Below are 20,740 nucleotides of genomic sequence, written 5' to 3'. Positions count from 1 at the left end.
TTGAAGAATCTAAGTTTCATATCAAGATCTTTGTAGGATTTCTCTTACGTTGGCGTACTACATGAAGGAGCAACATGGTTTTTCTTGTTCCTTGTTTTTCATGCTCTTTATTATATTCCCTGAGGAAGGATGGGCAACTTACTACAAAATTGGAAAAAGATGTGGCATTTTAGATGTAACCAAATTTAAGTTACCATGTAATATATGAGGCGATTTGGGGTCCCATATTTATGGCCGCATTTGATTGATCCATAAAAACAAAAGGGACCATCTTACTAACTTCGTTGTGAAACATGGTACATCACAGAGATTTAATATTGTCCTCTTGTAGCTGGAATATGCTATCACATTCACCCAATGAGGAAAGGAACAAGGGATTGTGATTTGGGATTAGAAATTACCATTTTCCATGACTTACCAAATCCTTGCTATATGATTCCTATTCTTTTAGGGCAACTATAATATGATTCTACTGATTAACGAAAGTTTAGTGAAAATGTGTTCATGATCCGGTGACGGCCTTTTTTTATTAGGATAATAAAATTAAATTAAGAAAAATACAGCCAAACAAGGGTCATCATCATGATCATCGTATCATTATCATCAAGCCTTATCCCAACTAAATGGGGTCAGCTTTACGAGTCCTGGTTTCTCTATTCCTGTCTATGTAGAGCTAAAATTTCAGTAACGCAGGCAAACAAGGGTAAGATGGACAAATACAAAACAGTGAAGATGAAACAGAGTAAGTCTAAGCCAAACAGAATAAATGCCACAGAAAACAGAGTTCCCATCCCTCCATTGAACATCTGAATTGGAAGATCTAAACCTAATCTCAAATTTAGATCTTGAATCATCAAAAAGTAACAAACTCTTGTAGCCTTCACAACCCTCCACTCAGCTCCTATAAAATGAGCCAGACTGAGGAAATGCCAATTACCAAACACAGCAGGGTACGCATAACCTGCCTGTCCCCCACAACATTTCAGAGCATGTTCTGCCATTACTGGCAACACATAATGCTGGTTCTTAGCGTACCATAAAAACAAAGCATGCGTGCCTCATACTTTGTTCGTTTTTTTCTTCTATGAAATAAAGGACACAACTTTTGAGGCAAGAGTATATGACTGGTTCCTTCATATTATAGTCCCATTTCTATTCTTACATGGCGACGTCTGCTCTTGGTTATTTTGTTTTTAATAATCCTTAATAAAATTATTTTTGTTGTTAATAGGCATTAAGATCATAATCTTTAATAATATAAAATCATGCGTACACAAACCTGTCCCATAGAACTCCATGCACAAAAAAAAATCAACAGTACTGAAGGGGGAAAAGAATCACAGGAACACCATAAAATATCTTGAGGAATTAGTTTCCTATCACATCTACCACCCTTGTTTAGCAATATCACAGCTTCATAGGCTCAAATACTTAGTTCCTGCCAATCCATCTGCGAATATCAGTCATGCAACAATGACAATGACTCTCTCTTTTTCTCTCTCTCTCTCCCTCTCTATCTCTCTCTTATTTATTATTTACAGCCAGTGCAGGGTAGTATGGTAAGAGTTCCAAAAATCTTGTCTTTTATGCTAGCTCATAGAACCGAGAACAATGTCATAGAAACAAAAACCTATTGCGTACGATCTGATGCAAGGCCAGTCGTTCTCCAAACGATTAGAGGCACTTGCCTCCCTTGCTCAACACTCTACTTGGAAACCTAACCGTCAAAATGCTAAAATCTGCACCATATCTTCATTAATATGCAGTGATTATATATAACGTAGAAGGGAAAGGCCGGCAATTTTGTTATAGCTCAAAATGAACACCACCATCTTCCCTTCACCGTTGGATCACAGTAATTCTAATAAGTTTGTGTATGCTCCAAATGCCAGCAGTAACTGTACCTTTCTTTTTTTTTGAGAGAGAGAGAGAGAGAGAGAAAGACGAGTCAAAAGACAAACTCTAAGATTCGGGGATTAAGTGCTTCTTAGATTACTGAGTTAAAAATGATGCCTCTGACACAAATATAGTACAGAGGGCTTCTTAATTTGAAAGTACCATGAAGCATAAATTATAAGGTTCATTGAATTTGTAGACTGTCATTGTTTCCATCTTTACGGATGCCCACAACCGTACCTCTGGGTTTTTTTCTTTTTGAAAAAAGTAATATCATTTATACCATAGTGTAGTAAAACCAATAATACACCATCACTAATGGTGAAAGATAGGTAGCACGAACAGAAACAAATACAAATCCAGTGGGTAGGCTTGCTGCCGGGATAAAGCATCGGAAGACAATAAGAGAGACGCAAACATTACTAATAAAAGCCGATGTATTTGACAATCCCGTTGTCATGAGAGACCGGAGCCGCGAAATGCAGTGACAGGTGGCCGAACTGAGGAGATCATGCACCTCTTCAGAGTAGATGAACCCATTCAACTCTCCTTGAAATCTGCAACTAGCTGCAACAAGTTGTGAATTGCAGAAATGACAGCGAACATAATCCTTGTACATAGAAACAGGGTCGCTAGTGACATGATAGGTAGCACATAGAAGTCGCAGGTCTTAGTTAGCACATAGATCACCGCAGAGTAGATGAGTCCATCCAACTCCCCTTGAAATCTGCAACGAGTTGCAACGAGCTGTGCAGTGCAGAAGCAACAGCTAACATAGTCCTTTAGATAAGGATATAATGTACATCTCTAGTCTTTGAATCATACCCGGTTGTATATCTAAGTCCATCCATTGCACCTCCCATCCCCCTACTCACACTGACACACATCCACAACCACCCGTTTACATGCCCACAAGGTTGGACGCCCCCCCAGTTTCACCCACCCACACATTTACGCACACACACTCTCCCGCAGACACACACTCCCACATACATACTCATACCTAGAAGTGGGCAGCCCGGGCAAACAAGCAGGTCATCGTTTGCGACTGAATTGCTTGGTCAATCCCCTACTCAAGATTTACTCAGACATCCCACAAACACCCTACGACATCCAAAATTCCCCTGCGATCACATAACAACCGCATACCTGGCGCAAAAACAGAAAGAATATATCCAGGTGAACACACACAAACATATATACTCCTGCACACACACACTCGCATATATACTCATACCCGGTAGTGGGCAGTCCGGGCAAACAAGCAGGTCATCTTTTGCAACCGAATCACTCGGTCAGTCCCCTGTTCAAGATTTACTCAGACATCCCACAAACACCCCACGACATCCGAAATTCCCCTGCGATCTCATAACAACATACCTGACGCAAAAGCAGAAAAAATATATCCAATGCGATATCAGCAGGAAATTAGGTAGTGTAGGATAAACCAATCTGATGCTTCCCTATCCAATCCGTGCACAGGCCAGGCCATTTAAGATGAGTTCTCGTTCCGATTTCTCAACATAGTTGAAAATAGATACCCTCAAAATCAGTTGCTTTCCCATGGAAAATACAATTATTTCTTTCTATCCAGACCATATGCTAAGCTGACAAAACCCAAGTACGCAAAATGAATTTCCATCGAGCACCCTTAGAGTTGATGCGTGGCATAATCAGAACCTATCTAAGGAAGAATAAGTCATACCAATCTTTGTAGACATCATTATATGCCCAGTGTAATAAGAGGCAAAAGAAACTGCATTTCCAAAATAAGTAGTACGTAGACTCTTCCTCGCCAAAACATGTGCTGCGGCTAGCGAGGTAGAGGCCTTGCCTCTTTAGTTTGATCTCCATATTCACTGCATCATATAGAATGAGCCATCCCATGAGTGATGCTCTTGGTGGAAGGCGTGCACCCCACAAGGCGTGTTTAGGGAACAAGGAAGATGTCGGCGGTCCAAGAATGATATACATTGATGAAGTAGAAAAAATTTCATCACTAACTAGAGACCAATAAACAATATCCTCTCTAGGTGAAAGAGAGGATCCCATTAAGAGAGCCATTAGAGCAGTCCATTGTTGCAAAACTGGTTTTGAAGGATCCCTTCGCAACATACTATCCCATGATGCTGTCGTGGAGGACAAAAAATCACACACCTTGTTGTATTTGGTTCTAGTAAGTTCATATACTAAAGGAAACATGTCTCTTAGTTTAAGATGTCATAGCCAAACCTCTTGCCAAAACAGGGTATGATTGCCACACCCTACTTTCACCCTAATCGCCTCATTGAATGAGTCCAACACTATCATTTCCAAATACCGGATCCCATTAGCTATTTGTATTTTTTAGTCCAACTCCAAGACCACCCTTACAAGCCATGCTTTTCTACAAAAATAAGGCTTAAGGTACCTTCTCTTCTACAAATCCTCCAAACCCACTTAGCCAAGAGTGCTTTATTGAACCTTACCAAAATTATGAATTCCTAAACCCCCAACATCCAATGGTTTGGAGATAATCAACCAATTCACTCCCGCCTTACATTTTCCTTTCAATGACTCATTCCAAATAAAATTTTGGAATAAAGAGTTGAGTCACTTCTATACCTTTTTTAGAATTTTAAATATTTGAAGGTAGTGTATTGCCAAGCAAGCAATGTTGAAACGAAAGGCTAATCCTTCCCACAAATTCGATCTTCCACCGCACTCCAATGAGCCTCTTTAGAAGCCCCAATTTAAAGCAGTAGCCCCAAATATTTTATGGGTAGAGAATCCGCCTCACAATTTAAAATAGAAGAGGCCAAGTTTTGGAAGTCTCTGGAAGGGTACCATACGTCTGTTTGTTTCATCGTTTGTCTCCTTTCATGCCCCCCCTTCAAAGTTTAAATATAATCTGTGAAATGCCTTTGAGTTTAGCAAGCAACAACAAGATTAAACATAAACAAAATAAACAAGCAATAAAAAAATAAAAAGTCGAATAAGCTGTCAACGTACAAGAACCATAAGGATAGGAAGACAAACTTTATTTATTTATTTATTTTTGATAGGCAAGCTAGGGTTAGGTAGACCCCACCAGTTATACAGCCATATCAAGGTGACCTGCACTTTGACGAAACAAGCGAAGTTATTTTCTTGCAAAAAAGAAAAGGTATAAGAAGAAATAATGAGCCATTAAATTATGTAATTCTTAATGTTATTGTGAAGGAAGACTCAGACCTAGACCTGGTTGACCTGGATCCTCATTAGAGTGATCTATATGTTGAGTTGGATCACTAGGCAGGTCCACACGTTGAGCTGGATTTTTGGATTACCTATTCAGAAAAACTTCTCATTCAGGAAGGACTCCTTGTCTAAGAGGAAGTCTTGTAATGAACCTAATTATAAAGAATTCAACTCAAATTGTAATTGGGTCTTCTTACGTGAGGAGAGACCCCCCCAAAACATGTAAGCTTTAGATCCCATTATAAAAAGAAGAGAGATCCTCTCTTTGGTGCGTGAATATATATATATATATATATATATATATATATATATATATATATATATATATATATATATAGAGAGAGAGAGAGAGAGAGAGAGAGAGAGAGAGAGAGAGAGAGAGCCTAAAGAAATTCAACATTACCACTCATGAAACAAAATGTTGAACCCATGAACTAAACAAGAGCAAAGTCAAAACAAATAAAGAAAGCATAAGAGAAAAAGAACATCAGACCAGGAGGGAGCGGAAGATCACTAAGATGCATACGCAAGATCGCATAAACATCTACCAAGATTTTATGCACCAGGTTTTGAATGTTAACCGGAATTTGACGAAAATGAGCATCGTTTCGTGCCATCCAAACAAACCACCAAGAAGTAAAGAACAACATTCCCCAGATGAACCTCCACTCGTGCTGCGCCTAATACAAACCGGGCGCAAGATCAGATCTAGCGCAAAAGACTACTTAACAAACACTTCCGGATGCCTCCAGGTCCTGCTAAAGAGTTTCACAAATATTGGGCAAGACCAGAACAAGTGAAATATAAATTCTTTTGCAGCTTGACAAAGCACGCACCAACTCGAGAGCTGAATGCCCCACTTCTTTAAATTACTATGGGTTTGGATCCTATCGTGCAAAATTAACCAAGCCAGAACTCGAGAACGAGGAGAAGGACCCTTCGCCCAAGGCACATCCTCGGGCAACCAATCAGCCCCCGGGGGGAGCAACGATCTATAGACTTTTTTGGTGAGGAACTCTTCGCTTGGCGCCAGCGCCCACTGCAATCACTAACCAATTTTTTTGGAGTCCTCATAATGGTCTCTAAAGCAGGCTAAAGCCCTCAACCATGATTTACGCAAGTGCGAGAGCGCCAAACCCTGGGTTCCCAGACGAACCGGGATAAGAGCAGGAGCCCCATATTTAGTAAGAAGCAAACGAGCATAAGGGTTATCCCATTATAAAAAGGAAAGAGACCCTCTCTTTGGTGCATGAATACAGAGAGAGACGGATGTAGGTCTTGTGTTGACCGAACTACTCTAAAAGGTTGTGTGATTGTGAGTCTCACCCAAGTTCCATGTTTTTTACATAGTATCAAAGCCTGCTGACTCCAATGAGTTCGTGTTCTGAAGCTTTGTCTCTCCCCTTACACACTAGCAATGGCATCAACCTAGTTCATAATCCAATAATTCAATGGAAATGCATTTTTCTCATTGGTTTCGTCAAATTGAATCGAGACAACTACCTGTTATAACGCTCTCAAATAGAGTTTATTATGTACAGTCGGGATCTCATCAAGTATGAGGATGGATCGAATCCAATGCCATGTCAATACGTTAGAGAAGGTGAGCAACTTAAAATCAATCCTCATTTGTTTACTTGGAAACGAGCAAACTAACTTGCATTGAGTTGGATCAAAGCCATAATCAGTAAAGTCATTCTGGATGCATGGATTGCATTAGAACAATCCTATGCATCTCATTATAGCCTAAGAGTCTTCAAGTTAAAATGTAACCTTCAAAACATTAAGGAGGACATGAACATGTTGGAATATCTAAATCATGTCAAGTTTCTTGTAGACTCCCTTTATGTTGTTGAATAACTAATTTTTTATGGTGATTTGGTTTAGTATAATCTAAATGGCTTAACTCGAGAGTATGAGAGTTTTATCACTACTATTACCACCTCCACTCTTAGCAAGCTCTAAAAGTTTTATAAAAATTTTGATCACTTATTGAATCAAGAAAAAAAACTTCAGTTATTAAATCCCAAGCCTCCTCAACAAAAAACCATTATGACCACCTTCTTTTTTTAAAAAGGTCATAGTTGAGGCCGTGGTGGTCGTGGAAGAGAGGCTGGTCGTTTTAGTGTCTTCTTCCAAAATTAGCAAAACACTAGTACTCAGGAGAATCATGGTCAACAAAAAAACACCCAACATGATGGTAGGGACAATTAGGTGGTGTGTCAGTTTTGTGGATGCAAGAATCACATGATACACATCTGTTATGATATCCCAAAGGCTTTCACGACTTTGACTTTAAATAATATATAGGACAACTCCTGGTACCTAGACACGGGATCCATTCATCACATGGCCTTAGATGATCAACATATGATGAATAAGTTCAAATATCATGGGCATGACAATGTTATTGTGGGAAATGGTGCAAATTTAGGTATTGCAAACACAAGTAGTTTCTTCTTAAATCAATTTGCTCTCTTAAATGTTCTTCATGTTCCTACCATAAAGAAAAATCTTCTATCAGTTGCCAAGTTCACTTGAGATAATAATTGTGTTTTTAAATTCAATGATGACATATTTTATGTTAAAGATCAAAGGAACGCGACTATTCTCCTAAGAGGTTCGAGTATAGGTGGATTTTACTCCTGGCTGAGTCAATCACAAGGTAGAAAAAAGAATCATGATGTTCCTATAGGCGAAGCTAATTTTGCTCATGTTTCTCGTAAGTTTTCTAAAGTCATGTGGCATTATCGTTTGGGATATTAATTTTAGAACTTTAAAATTTCTTAAATAAAATAACTTGATATCATGTGATAAACAAAAATTGTGTGGTGATGATGATTATTTATGCTCTAGTTGTATTGTGAAAAAGATTCACAAACTCTCGCTTGATAAGGCATAATTTTATGTTATCTCTCCTTTTAAAGTTGTGTATGCCAACCTATGGGTGCCCAGTCCTTCTCCATCGTGAGAAAAATATTCTACTTACTTTTGGTTGACAATTATCCATGTTTTCATAGACTTTTCTTTTGATAAAAAATCAAATGCTTTGTCATGTTTTGAAATTTTCAATGCCATAGTTAAGAATCAACTTGAAAGGAAAATAAAAAAATTTCATAGTGATGGAGGTGGTGAATTTGTCCGTGGTATTTTTTTTTTAAAATTTGAACAAACATGAGATAAAAAGATGACCTACTTTACTACATACGCCTCAACAAAGCAATATTATTACCATAAGCATAGACATGTTCGTGAGACAATGATGAGTCTTTTAGTTCATGCATCTTTAGATGTTAAATTCCGGGTTGATGCTTTTTGGACTGTTGTGTATTTGATTAATCAACTCTCAATTTGAAACCTGGGTGACAAGTCCCATATGAGTTATTATTAAAACATGTTCCAGGGTTTTATCACCTTAATTTTTTTTGGTGGACATGTTATACATACTTGAAACCTTATGTTAACTCAAAACTATCACTTGGGTCCAAATCATGTGTGTTTATTGGATATGGTACAAGTTACAAAGGTTATATCTGTTATGATCCTGCTACAAGAAAAGTTTTTATTTTTAGGCATGTCGTGTTTGATTAATCCAATTTTTGTATGCTAAGAGAAATAATAAGTCATGTGGTTGACAAGAAAAATGATGATTGGGTTCAAACTTCTGGACAACCCCAATCTTCTGAAACATCCTCACTTGTCACTTTGCCTATGTTAATTACCCCTATCATGTTCTCCCACAAGAATCTGAATACCAAAACCAAAACCAAAATGTTCAAAATATGAACTCTGACCCAAATTTGTCACCTTCTCTAATAGAGTCCCCAACCATCTAAACCGACCCTTAAGGATCGTCATACCAATAAGACTCTCATTAAGACTCACCACATGGTAACTAGGCCCTAAGATGACACATTAAAACCTATATTGTTTCTTGCCATGAAGTATCCAGTTCACATAGGACTTTGATCGAAGTTCTGCAGAAAGAAAATGAACCTCACGACCTTAGTCAAGCCATTCAGGCTCTAAAATGACAACACACCATGGAAGATGAAATCAGTGCTTAGTATAGAAACAAGACTTGGACTCTTGTTTCTCCCACTGGTGTCTACAACCTAGTTGGTTGCAAAAGAATATACAAAATAAAATATTATGATGATGAGACCATTTTCAGATATAAAGCATGGTTAGTTGCTAAGAGGTATAATCAATAGGAAGGTATGGATTATTTTGAGACTTGTAGTTTCATTGTTAAACCTACATCTATCAGAACTATTTTTTCTATTGTTATTAGTTGTGGCTGGCAAATTTACTAGCTAAATGTTAATAATGTTTTCTTACATGAATTCCTAAAAGAAGAAGTATATATGAGCCAACCTCCAGGTTTTTGAAGACATAAAGAATCCTGACTATGTTTGAAAACTTAGTCAAGCCTTAAACGATTTAAAGTACCGTCCATGTGCATGGCTTGAAAGGCTAAAGATATACTTGAAAAAACTAAATTTTGTTGAGTCTCAGGCTGTCACGTCTCTATTTATCCACCATGAGCATGGTATAAAGATGTACATTTTAATATACGTGGATGACATAATTATAGCATGAAGTTCTCACCAAGAGGTCAAACATATTATTCAAGCCTTTGGTCAAGAATTTTCTATCAAAGACCTAGTCTCGTTGCACTATTTCTTGGATGTTGAAGTTGCTTAGGATACGACAGGGGTTATCTTAACTCAATGAAAATATATTACTATTCTCTTATTTAAGTCAGGCTTGATAGACTGCAAACATGTTACTCTTGCAACCACAAATGTTTCCCTTTTAATATTTTCTAGTGAATTATTAGAAAATCCAACACAGTACAAGAGTATTGTGTGAGCTCTTTAGTATGCCATGTTTACTCATCGAGATATTGCCTTTGTCATAAACAAGTCTTGCCAATTTATGCATGAGCCCACACAGGATCATTGGACACATGTCAAATGTGTCCTAAGATATCTCAAATGAACACTCAACTATGGGTTATACATTCATCGGTCTAGTAGTCTTGAACTTGCCTGGGTATTTGATGTTGACTGGGTAGGTTGTTCAAATGATCGAAAGTCTACTAATGGATATCTCACCTTTTTAGGACCCAATGTGCTGTCCTGGAGCTCTTCTAAACAACAAATTATTGCTCGATCAAGTACAAAAGCTAAATACGAGGCCATTGCTAGGGAAACCTCAGAACTAATGTGATAACTTGAGAGCTAGTGTTTCATTCTAGAACAAAATATAGAGATTGACTATCACTTTGTTCGACAATAGGTTACTCACAGAGATCCTAAAGTTCAATTTGTTTCGTCCAAAAAATCAGTTAGGAGACATTCTCACCAAGGCTTTGCATGGACCAAAATTTCAATATTTTCAAGACAAGTTAAATCTTAGAGAGATTAGTTTGCAGGCATGTAAAGGTGGGAAAAGGTCAATTTTGCCATCGTCTTTCATTATTTTTCCATTAAGGCGCTTTGATTATATGGCGGTTCACATTATGGCGTTTAATGCTCGTTCCACTGAGGCTCACAGATGCATGATTATTGGTCTATCAGTTCCTTTTCCTTTATCGCTGATCGTTACTAAGGCCACTATTACTGCATCTACCGTCACTGATTCTGTGTGTAGTTCTTGGAGGTGTGGGGCTCTCCCAACTGTGGCTCTCCCTTCCGCTCCACCCGCTCCTCAACAGTCCCCCCCTCTGTCGCCCTTGAGTGTTGAGGTTAAAGAGACAATCTGGATGCTTGATATCTCTCTCTCCTCATCTCAGCTGCTTCATATAACTGTCGATATGGTATCTACTATCTCGGTAGTCTCTACTATCCTAGGTGGCTCCTTAGGTCCTCCACTTGATGTTGTCTCTGATCTAAGGGGTGATTCTCCCGATCATTCGAGGGCTACTGAGCGTATGGGGGTTGTTCGGCACCGGCAAGTTAGCAGTGGTAGTAGAAGCAAGAGGAGCAACTCACTCATTGTTACGACTTTCGATGACAGGTCTCCACAAAGGTCAGCGAGGTCACACACACCCCAGATTTTTCCAGATTGTGTGTCATGAAGTCTCTTTGCTGGAATATCAAGGGCTTGAATTGCCCCTCTAAGCGTAGGTTTCTGGCGAATTGGGTTAGACAGGAGAAGCCTGACCTGATTGTTATTTGTGAAACTAAGATGGATGAAGTTTCTCGCTCTGTTGCTTTTAGTATATGGAGGGGTGCTGACTATTTTTTTAAGCTTGTGGTCAACCATGCCGGTGGTATCCTTATTTTGGGAAAGCAATCTTTAAATATTTCTCAACTGGGCATGATTTGTTGCCTTCACTTTGCAAGACAGTGGGAGGAGGGTTATGGTCACTGTTGTATACGGCCCTAATCACGCTGTCATGAGGCCTGCTTTCTTGAACAACTTAAATAGGATCATCATCTCAAACAGGGAGTACCATCTTCTTATGAGATACTTTAATTGCCTTTTGTCTATTCAGGATTCTAATAACCTCGTTCTTCCCAATCCATCTATGCGAGGTTTTCAAGATTTTGTTCATCGACATCACCTTTACCCAATTCCTTTTATTGGGGAGTGTTACTCTTGGTCGAACAGGCGGATTTGCCCATGCTGCAGAGTTCTTGACAAGGTTTTTGTCACTCCAAATTTGCTGGATCTCATTTCAGATGTCAAATGTGTCTTGCTGGATCCTTCTATCTCGGACCATGGTCAGTTAATCACTACTTGGGGGGGGTGGTTTTAATTCCGCCAGGAGTTTTGTGTTTGAACAATGGTGGCTCCAGGAGCCAGATTTTCATACTATTATTTCAGACTCTTGGAACAAGCCCTCCAATGAGCAGTGGGAAACTATTCGGTGTCATGAGAAGTTGCCTCGTCTCGCTAAGGATATCAAAGCTTGGCTCCATAATCGAGAGATGGTTAAATTTCAGCAAATGACTGCTTGGGAGCAAGAGATTTCAGCATTGTATCAAACTATGTCTTCCCCAGAGTCTCTATCTGATTCACACTTGCAAAGTTTGCAGGCCAGATCTATTGAGTTATCAACGCTTTTGAAGAACTGGAGGGCTAAAGAGGAAATTAGATGGAATCAACGGGCAAGGATGAAATGGCTTGCGGCCGGAGATGATAATACTAAATTTTTTCACTCATATGCTTCTCATCGTCATAGGAGGAATGTCATCCCATCAATCACCCTTGGGAATGTTTTGTACCTTAATCTGCACGTTATTTCAGCTGTCACTTAGTATTTCAAAGATTTATATTCTGTTTCTCTTACTGCGAAGGGTGTAATTGGTCTTGTTTCTGTTGGTTCAATTTGTCAAGATCAAGCTAGAACTATGCAAATAAAGTTCTCTGAAGATGAGATTTTTAGGGCAATCAAAGGTTTGTCAGGGTGGAAAGCTCCAGGTTATGATGGGTTTCATGTGGATTTCTTCAGAATTTTTTGGTCTTGTGTGAAGCCTGATGTTATTAACATGTTTGATGAGTTCTATTGCAACTCCAGATTGCCTATTCAAACCCACTTGGCAATTATTTCTTTAATTTCGAAAGATGATGCTGCAACTGATATCTCTAGGTTTCGCCCGATTTCTGTTATGAGTGCCCTTTATCGGATGATTGCCAAGGTGTTGGCTAATAAGTTGAAGGTCGTGGCTCACCAATTTTTTTCGAACTCTCAGTTTGCCTTTATCCACAATAAGAGGATTCAACATTCATTCATCTTGGCCTCTGAAGTCATTCACTCCTTACATCTTAGTGGTCAAGCCTATTTTTCTCTTAAATTAGATTTTCATAAAGCCTTTGATTTTATGCATTGGCCCTTCTTATTTCAAATGTTATCCAATTTTGGCATTGGTCATCATTTTTCTGGGTGGGTGAGGGAATTGGTCTCTAATGCTCAGGCCATGATTAAGATTAACGACACTAGAGGTGATCAGATCAAATTGGGGCGTGGGCTAAAGCAAGGCTGCCCTCTATAACCTTTGTTGTTCAATGTCATTGTTGAGGGTCTCGTGGTGTTGCTCAAGCGTGCTGTGGAGAAGAGCCTGATAGATCCTCTAGATCTTTCGGATTTTTCGGACCATATTCTTATATATGTTGATGATATGATTATTTTTGGGTGAGCAAACGTGCAACAAATGCTTAGATTCAAGCTTATTCTCCAGTTCTTTCTTTCTCTTTCTGGGCTTTCCCTAAATGATAGCAAATGCTCTATTACTATGTTCAATGTTCAGTATCCTATGCTTGCAGCGGGTCAACAAATTTTCAATTGTGCAATCTCTGAGTTGCCGATGACGTATTTGGGCCTGTCATTACAAGTCAAGCGCCTCTCTTCCGCTGCTTGGGCTCCAACTATTCAAAAAGTGAAAACAAGCTTTTTTTCGTGGCAAACGTCTTATCTCTCCATTGCTGGCCGTCTGACTTTAATCATACATGTTCTTTCTTCTATCCCTGAATTCTTCATGTCAATGTTCGTGATGCCTGTGGGCGTGGAGAAGCAGATTTGTCGTTTAATGACGGATTTTCTTTGGTCTGGGTGTCAGCTTAAGAGTAAGCGTCATTTGGTTGGTTGGCGAATGGTGGTGTTACTTAAGCGAATGACTGGCTTAGGTGTTTTTGCTCCAAGATAGAGGAGTATTGTTCTTGTGGCCAAGCAATGTTGGATGGCCCATCAACCCGGTTCTCCTTGTGCTCGTTTGCTTCATGCTAAATATGGTGCTCCTGATTTATCTAATTTTCATCATGGAACCCGGGGGCTGGCGATCTCGCACTTGCGAAGCATGTGGCTGAGAGCCTTATCGTCCTTCAGAGATCAAATTGGGGATGCAAGTAATTATGATCAGTGGTTACATTGGGCTATTGCACCAAATGGTGCGTTCCACACCCACAAAGTGTATAGATCGTTGCTCCCCCCAGGGGCAGATTGGTTCCCTGAGTGTGCATTATGGGGTAAGGGCCCTACCCCAAGATCTCGGGTCTTGGCTTGGTTAATTTTGCATGATAGGGTTCAGAGTCACAGTTATTTAAAGAAGTTGGGCTTTCAGTTTTCAAGTTGGTGTGTGCTGTGTCAAGCTGCTGAAGAAACTACTTTTCATTTATTCTGGTCCTGCCCAATCTTCGTGGCCCTATTTAATAGCACGTGGAGATCTCCGAACGTAATTGTCAAAGAGGATTCTTTTGCGCTTGATCTGCTCCTAGGCTCTATTGAAATTAGACGTTGCAAGCGGTGGAGACTGATCTGGAAGACATGGTTGCTTACTACTTGGTGGTTTGTTTGGATGGCACGCAATGATGCTACTTTCCGTCAAATTCTGGTCATCCTTAATAATCTTATCCATAAAATCTTGGTTGATGTATACGCGTTTCTACGTATGCATCTTAGAGACCTCTCCTTCCGTCTGAACAACGTTCACTCATCGGTGGTTCCTTCTTATCCAGAGGATCCTGGTTGAGCTTGGCTTTGTTGTTTGTTGCTAGCTGGCTGCAATTTCTTTTTCTTTTCTTTTGCTTTTGTTTTTCTATATTTTAGTTTTGTTTTTCTATTTTGTTTGGTTCATGGGTTCAACATTTTGTTGATCTTCATGAGTGATAATGTTGATCCTCTTTTGGCTCTCTCTCTTTCTCTCTCTTTGTGTGTGTGTGTGTGTGTGTATATATATATATATATATATATATATATATATATATATATATATATATGTATATATATATATTGGGCCCTTTCTATACACTTTTAACATTATTACAATAACTTTTGGCCTTCTTTTCATAGGATTCAATGCTAGCTACCAAAATCTATTTCAATTACCCACTAATAACTCATTACCTTCTAACACATTTACTCTTTATAGCCTACTGCATGCATAACTCGGGCAACTGAAGCTATAACTTCCACATTGATTTTTCATAGTTAGGGTTGCAAATGGGTCAAATCTAGGAAGAGAAATTTGCAAATCAAACTGACCCGACTCCCCAATATATTTTGGGATCTAAAACCTAACACGTTTGTATCCCTAGTTTCACATACCAACTACATGTACAAACCTCATTACATTCATTACACAATTCATAAATAAGTCCCATGCCACCCATACATTATTATGCAAATGCCAACCTTACCTCTAAATCTCTTACACAAGGCATATTGACCAAAATGGTGTTCTCACATTGAAAAAAAACAATGGCTTGATGTCTTCTCTTCTTCCCCCATTATTTACCCTTCTACCTCCATCGTCTTCCCTTCTCTCCTCTCCATCCTTCACCTCATCTTTCTTCTTGCTCTCCTAGACCACCTATGCACTCCTCCCACTCTGCTTATTTTTGACATCTTCACTGACCGCCCTCACCATCTCGTAACTATACAACTTACCCCGTTCCTCCCAAATTAACACTCTTGTCTTTGTCTTCTTTCCCTCTGACCCCCCTTCTGAAGTTTCTCCCTTAGACCTGACAATTGATTATGGCTTAACATGGGGTATCTCACCTCTTCTCTCTGCTTTCATGAACCAACTTTGACTAAATCCTTGAACTGTTGGTCATCCTTGCATATTTTAAATCAACACAAAACCATATGGAAACTCCCCTTTTGGTTTTCTCGTGACCTCTTCCTTAGACTCTCTACCATCTTCTCCTCTCGTGTTTTCTCTGGTGCCCTTACCATACCCATCATTGCTTATTTTATTCATACAATTCTAAGACATGTTTTGGTTAACTTCCAAATTGCTGCTTCCCCTCATCCATTCTGAGACATGTTCGAAATAATCCTAAGCTCACCATCTCGAGGAACCCTTTTCTTCATCGTCTAGCTACTCATCAAAGATGCACTAATCATGTTTTTTTTATCCAATTTTGTGGTGCTTGTTATCTTTCAGTCGTGAGTGTTATTTTATCAAATGTAGCTTTGTGTGGGTTGCTATTGAATCCAAACCCCCTCTTCCTTGTTTTTTTTGTTGCAATCCGAGCCATTTGAGAGATGAACTTCCCCACCAGACTAGTTCATTGCCTACTCTTCTGAATGGAGCCTCTCATTATCCTGAATCAACTTCTACTGACATTCTTTCAATGGTATAACTTGTTGAGAAACTATATTTTGATGACACACAATATGATACACTGTCATATTTGATTTAATATGATATGATAATATGTCTTTTTGAAAAATGTTATATTATGACTGGATATGCTTTGCCATGTATCTAACAAGTATTTGATGCAAGGATATCTCACCCAAAAGGATGAAGACCTCCTGTTCAAGTACAACCGTGGTGCAATCATACTTCTTGAAGAAAAAGCTTGATGAGCCATGCATTCTTAAAGATCATCTAAAGAGATCAGCTTCCTTAAGATGAAGACTTTTTTCTTCTTTAGAGTCATATGTAACAAAACCTTCAGAAGCATGCATATTGCATATTACATACTTTATCATAAAAGTCACTCATTTTCAAAAGCTATATTTCATAAAAGTATACGATAGTTTCAAAAACACCTTTTTTGAAAACCAATAATTGTACTTTCTTACAAACCTTTATGGAAAAGGTATTTTGACATGATATATTAGCTCATGATTTCAAAAAGCAATAATTGTACCTTCTATCATGTATAAGACAACTTGAAAAGAAATAAAAAGAAATGATTTCAAGTGTGTAAGAAAAAGACAAAACATAGAAATCGGCTAGACAAAGAAAAACAAATATAATATGTTTAGAAAAGACTTTAGTTACCTTTTTACAACTCAAGAATGTCGACTTACTTAAAGTCATCATTCTCTTTGTAAAACATTTAATACCTCCTCTAAAAATCTTTTTAGAAATAACTATTTTAATCCCTCTCAAGAATGTTGACTTGCTTAAAGTCTTCATTCTCTCTGTAAACATTAAATAACACATCATAAAGCAATTCTTGATATGACTATTTACAAATAAAGATCTCAAAGCATTTATTGTACTTACACTCATTTAAGTAAAGAAGTGACAATTTCTAAATAAAATACTTAAGTACTACAAATCATTAATTAGAATAAAGACAAAACTACATGATGGCTTACACATCCAACGTTCAATGTACTATTATAAGAAAAAGACTTTTTACATAAAATATATCATACCTTAAATATTACAACGACTAGTGTACCCCAAATACTACTTTTATGGAAAGAAGATTTTTTTGAATATTCATAAAGATGTTTTTTAAAATGACTTGGCATCTCACATCCCAAAAAGACTATCATTTCAAAAAGGCAACGACTATTTTTCTAAGGCTATATAAACACAATCAAATTACTTATTTCACAAGAACGTGTGAGCTTACAACGAGAAAAATTCTTATTCGATATTTGAAAGAGAGCCTTGAAAAAGAAAAAGGAAAGAAAGAGAAAAAGTCAAGAATAGCTCTTTGACAAAGAGTATCTTCTGAGTGAAAAGAACAGAACATTCTGAGAATTTTTTATTCGTGCATTCATATCATTCTGAAGGTTCTATAGGAAGTATTGTAACTTTATGTTATTCACTGTATTTCTTTTTTGTTGAAAGAAGTAGACCTCTGAGAAAGAGGGTGTTGTCCTTCTCTGTTGAGAGAAGAAGACCTCTGTGAAAGAGGGTGTGCCCCTTTTCTGTTGAGAGAAGAAGACCTCTGTGAAAGAGGGTGTGCCCCTTCTCTGTTGAGAGAAGAAGACCTCTGAAGAAGAGGGTGTTGTACTATTTATCCGATAACTCGGATGTTATAGTGTAAAGCTCAAGTGGTTTGCTTGGGGACTGGATGTAGGTCAGGGTTTTGACCGAACTAGTATAAATTCTGTGTTTTATGTGTTGTGCCTTATTGCATTCTATTTTTAATTTATCGATCTATTTAGTATTTCACTATTCACCCCCCCTCTAGTGGAATTTCATAACTTCCTCTTAATCAACACATCCATGTTAGCTCGTCATTCGATCTTTTCTCATCACAAAAAAATTCTGCTATCAGCTTCTCAGTTTCGCCTGATCACCATTTCCCTTTCATCGAGCACACACTAGAACACACATAAAAGTCTCGAGAATCTTCATCGCCAGACTTGATAATCATTATGTCACAAGATATGTCCTCATTATGCGATAAGGTCCAAAATTCTTCAGTTACGTCTGATCCAAATTGTTACATGCATGAGGAAACACTGAAGGACAACAATGCAATCATCACACCAATCTTGGGTTCTGCAATTGGGGCCTCCCAAATGTCTATCTCCATTATGATAATAGTTTATGGAGCCCTCTCCACAACTTTAGAGGCAACTTTTTCTTCTCTATCATGTGTTGGGCGTCATATGGAGCACACATCAACGCTTCAGATGATGGTACATGGAATGACTTGATAACTACATAGTTTATTATGTGTGTAACTTACAACAATCTACAGACGCCCTTCGTTATGTCTCTCCCAAGCCGAGATCATCAAGAAGATTTGACAACGAATGCAGTTGCACTCCTTTCACCCCTTATTTTTCCTTTGCAATATAAGGAGATTGTATCTCAACTGCTTGCTCTTTCTTGGCAAACAATTATTTTGGTTGTTATGAGGTGGGATGAAGGTTCACACATCTTTCTAATGTCAGCCACTTTCCTCTCCTCTCCATTGCTCCCCGTTGTGCCCCTCCTCACATGCTTCCTCCCCACCCTTCTACACATGGGCTAGTGTGACCTTTCCTTCCCTTGCCCTTTCCACCTCTCCCTACCATTCTTGGTGTTTTGGGGACCCCACTCTCCCCACTTCATCTCCCTATGTCTCAACCCATGGACCACTGTCTCCCTCTTTGATCCTTCTCCTATGTTGTCCCATCTCTACCTCCCTGACCTTGCCTCTCCTCCCCCCTCTCACTTCCTCCCACATGGCCTTACTTATCCTTCCTTGTTTGCCTGCTCCTTGTCCCTCCCTTGTATCAACTTCTCTTCCAGTTATACCTATGGGTATTGTTCTTACCCCTCACTACTGTAGGGATGATAATGCCTCTCATCTTGCCTCCCTCTATCATGTGAGGTTGCCCCTCCTTAGGCTTCCTAGGTGAAGACTATCATTTTGCAGTGCTTCACTTCCTTCTAGGTTGCACCCTTCACTAGGCCTTAGATGCCTTAGATATTTCCCTCCCTCTACATCACGATGAAAAGTTGGCTGCAGATTTGCCCCCCCCCCCCCCCCCCCCCCCCCCCCCCTTTTTTTTTTTAAGTAGGTTTGGTCTGAGTCTCACCCAGACTGATTCGATTGCTTGTAACCAGCCGGTCTGGTTCTTTTATTTTTTTCTTATATATATATATATATATATATATATATATATATATATATATATATATATATATATATATATATATATATATATATATATATATATTACTCACCAAATCCAAGCTTTCCTTGCATCATTGGCAGCTGGTCGTGAATCGTGTTTCCTCTAAGCTTCAACCATGGAAGTCACGACACCTTTCCCTTGCGGGCCGGGTTACTCTCATCAGGCACACCCTTTGCTTAATCCCCTTCTACTACATGTCTGTGTTTTTATTTCCTGATAAGCTGTAACGTCAGATCGAAAAGATTAACATGCACTTCATCTAGTCAGGGGCACTCTCTAATAATAAGACTCACTCATCTCGTGGGAGGTAGTCACTTGTCCAAAATCTAAGGGTGGTCTGTGTATCCCTAACCTTCGGTCTAAGAACTCAACATTGTTACGTAGATGGTGGTGGAAAAACATCAACTCGAATCTCCATTGTTCTTGAGTCGCCTTCCTTAGATCTAAGTACACCCTATCGGGCTCCCACAATGAGTGGCCAGTAGACAGATTTAGGGTGTGGACCATCTTCATTGAAAGGATTTGGCTTGATGCTGAGTGCGTGGGTGGGTGTGTTTGGATATGCGACAATGACAGTATTTTTTTAGTATCTTCATGTTATTTCTTCTTGTTATAGCATGACCCATCCCCTCTTTCAGATGATATGTCCTTCACAATGATCTCAGATGTTCGCATGGAACCCATCTTATGATAGGGCTCTCACTCAAATCAATTTAAAGAAACGGGGTACTCTATTGGCAATCAGATGTGTCCCGTGTTTATCAAATGAGGAGGCTTGGTTTCATCTCTTTTAGGAGTGCACCTTCTTCTAAACCATTCTCGTGATCATCACCCGATATTATGGTTAGGAAGGAATCATGGTTCTAGGATTTGTCACTTGTTCCTCTGAGGTACTTTTATTTGGAGATGCTGGTTTTTTCTATGTTCAAACTTTTTGCGCAGTTTTTGCTTTGTAATAATCTACCGAAAGCCCTGCATGGCTCACAACGGCCTTTCGGCGGCATTTGAGGCCACCCCTTAGGGCTCACAACGGCCCTTCGGCGGCATTTGAGGCCACCCCTTAGGGCTTCAAATAAATAAATATATAACTTTTATACTACACATGCTAAGGGCCTCACTTCAAATGAAACATGAGACATGCTGAGGGGCCTCATGGTAAGGGCCTCCAATGAAAAAAAAATATGAAGAAATATAGACCACTAATGAAATATGCCTAGGGCCTCAACTTCTCTTGAGCCAAAGAATACGACTCTCCTGCCAACATCACCCGCCATAATCGGTCTT

Source organism: Nuphar pumila, chromosome 7, assembly GCF_984573655.1.
Source record: "Nuphar pumila chromosome 7, dmNupPumi1.hap1.1, whole genome shotgun sequence".
Lineage (NCBI taxonomy): Eukaryota > Viridiplantae > Streptophyta > Magnoliopsida > Nymphaeales > Nymphaeaceae > Nuphar > Nuphar pumila.
The sequence above is the reverse complement of the archived record's forward strand: the minus strand, read 5'-3'. Positions refer to the sequence as shown.